Raw genomic sequence first — 3,082 nt, 5'->3', positions numbered from 1 at the left:
GGAGCTGCTGGAGCGGGTCCAGAGGAGGGCACGAGGATGTCAGAGGGCTGGAGCACCTCTGTGTGAAGACAGGCTGAGGGAGCTGGGCTTGTTCAGCTTGGAGAAGAGAAGGCTGCGGGGAGACCTTGTTGTGGCCTGCCAGTACTTGAAGGGAGCTTACAAGCAGGAGGGGAGTGACTGTGTGCAGAGCCTGATGGGGACAGGACGAAGGGGAATGGCTTTAAACTACAAGAGAGAAGATGTGGGTTAGCTGTGAGGAAGCAATCCTTTTGTCAGAGGGCGGTGAGGCGCTGGCACTGCTGCCCAGAGCTGTGGGTGCCCCATCCCTGCAGGCACTCCAGGCCAGGTGGGATGGGGCCCTGGGCAGCCTGAGCTGGTGGGGGGCAGCCCTGCCCATGGCCGGGGGTGGCTCTGGGTGGGCTTTGAGCTCCCCTCTAACCTGAGCTGTTCTATGATCCTATGAGGTGGCTGCGTACTGCCCAGGTACTGCTGTTGTCTGTACAACTCTGTGAGAAGCAGCCTCCAAAGCCCGTGTTCGCTATGGAGAGTGCTCATAAAAGCAGCACTGAAAGCCAGGACTGGTCTTGGCCAGGGCTCTGTGTGCTGCAGCACAGGGTTATGGGAACCAGGCTGAAATTCTGGCTTGCTGGAGTCGGTGGGACTTTTGCCATCAATTTAATTGGAGCCAGAATTTCCTGCCACTAACAGTGTTAAAAGCAGGCACCGATCCAAGGACATGAATTCTGGAGTTTGCTACAGCACTGATGATGGCAGCACAGCCCAGGTTCATGCTGCAGGAGTGCACTTGGTGCTGGGCAGCTTCCAGCTGCAGAGAGGGGCAGCAGCACAAGCTGGGCAGTTTGCATAGGTCCCCTTGGAGCTGGGCTCCCAGCTGCAGGCTTCTTGATGGAAGGGGTGCTTTCTGCTCTCTGAGATGGAGAGGCTCCGAACAGCAGCGAGCACCAGGTGCACCCAACACCCTTTGCTGGGAAATCGTAATATATTAACTACAAATCTTTCCATGCAGTGTTTGTTCAATTTAATAAGTTATGCTGGAGAATAAATAGGTGATAAATTAAATCCTGGCCCGGCTAGAACTTTTATCTCACTTGTCAGGTCTGTGTAGTATTAATTACACCCTGCCCTGGATCCCTCCGGGAGAGCTGGAACAGGGCTGTGGCGATCAGCTGTGACGTCCTATCTCTTCTTTGATTTTTCATTTAATCAGTGCCCAATAAATGTGTAATCTCATCATCTGGACATTTGTGTTTGATGTAGCTGAGGAGTGACCCTATTAAATTCCAGTGATGGGACTGGATACTCGGGCTCCTTCTCTTCCAAAACCAGAGCAGTGGGGAAATATCAATGTTGGTAAAATTGGTGAAGCCCAGAGAGACCCTGAGAAGAAGATTTGGGGAATTAAACAGACCAAGTCCTTTTAAGAGCATTTCAGGGCGTGGTTTAATGCCCTCAGTGCACTCAGGGGCATCACATTTAATAGCCACAGATGACTGATAGACTGTCAGATGGATTTCCTGCTCCTTGCCAATGCTTTATCAATCTGACCCACAGTGATCTTTGCTTACGGCCATGAACTGAGGCACTTTATCTGCAACTAACTTATTCCACTCAGCCTCTTCATCTTAGAAATGCTGCTCTGGATTAAATGGAATCACTGGTGGTAGTTTTCATTTCTGATGAACAGGTGATAAATTATAACACAGAGGAATGAGATTTGCTCTTTATACATGGTCAGTAATATGCTTTATCCTTCCTGCAGACAATTTTCTCTACTGAATGTTATTTGCATTGGAAAGAACGGGCTTCATTATTTTGTGGGTTAAAAATCTGATTTGTTTGCTTTGTTTCCTTCTTTCAATGAACTTGGTTTAATAAACGCTAATTATCCTTAATGCCTTAAATTAATTACAGCCATTTTCACTGCCCCTCTGCATCCGTGCTGCATCGTGGATGGATTGCCATGGCAATGCACTCGCTGGGCTGAGCACCACGTTGAGCTGTCCTGGGCTGTGGCAGCCTTTGGGCAGCATGTGGTGCCCAGATCCTGGTGGGAAGACCAGCCAAGGGGATCTGAGCGGTGGTAGGAATCCACTGCTGAAAAGAAAAAAGGGTTTAAGTCTCCCCTTTCTTTGTCTTAGAACCATAGACTGGCCCAGGTTGGAGGGGACCTCAAAGCCCACCCAGTGCCACCCCCAGCCACGGGCAGCGACAGGGCACCCAGACCTCTCTGGGTAGCAGTGTCAGCACCTCACTGCCCTCTGAGGAAAGGATTGCTTCTTCACATCTAACCCACATCTCCAGCCAGATTCCAGGTTCCAGACTGGATGGAGTTTTTCCCTTTTGAAGTAGAACTACCTCCTTCTGCACACTCCAAAGGCATTTCCAAACATGGAGATGACTGTGGAGGAAGCTGCAAGGAAATTAAATTGGTGAAAAGCACGAAGAAATGAGGATGGCTGTGCTTGAGATAGCCATGTGCTCCATCTCAATCAGACAGCACTTCATTAAAGGAGGCACTTAAGGCCAGGTGGGATGGGAACTTGGGCAGGGGAATTGGTGGGGGCAGCCCTGTCCATGGCTAGGGGTTAGAGCTAGATGATCTTTAAGGTCCCCTCCAACCTAAGTCATTCTATGATTCATACAGTTCTATGATCTGATGAGCCACATCATCTGTAAAGCAGGCCTGTGCTGATTGGTTAAAAACAAAGCAAGTGTCTGATTTAGTTTTGTCTCCTGCAAACTGCCCTTCCCCCTACAGAACGCACAACTCTCAGCAAGGGCCAGGTCTGCAGAAGGCTCCCACTCAGGGCAGCTCACTCTGCCATCATTGACAAAGCAGCTCATGATCCTATCAATCAGCAAGTACAGGTGGCTGTGCCCATCCATCCCTAGGAGTTCATGGTGGCAGTACAGCCCCACCTGCTCCTCCTGCCTGCCCACCTCCCCACGGGTACTGTGTTCAGCAAGAGCTGCCCCTGAGCTGCTGTAGACTTTGCTGCCCTATTATGAAACCATGCAGATGGAAAAGTGAATCACAAAAGAACTTATCATGCTCTATTAA

Source organism: Phasianus colchicus, chromosome 23 (assembly GCF_987193195.1).
Source record: "Phasianus colchicus chromosome 23, bPhaCol1.hap1.1, whole genome shotgun sequence".
NCBI classification, from domain to species: domain Eukaryota; kingdom Metazoa; phylum Chordata; class Aves; order Galliformes; family Phasianidae; genus Phasianus; species Phasianus colchicus.
This window is presented reverse-complemented; position numbering follows the sequence as displayed.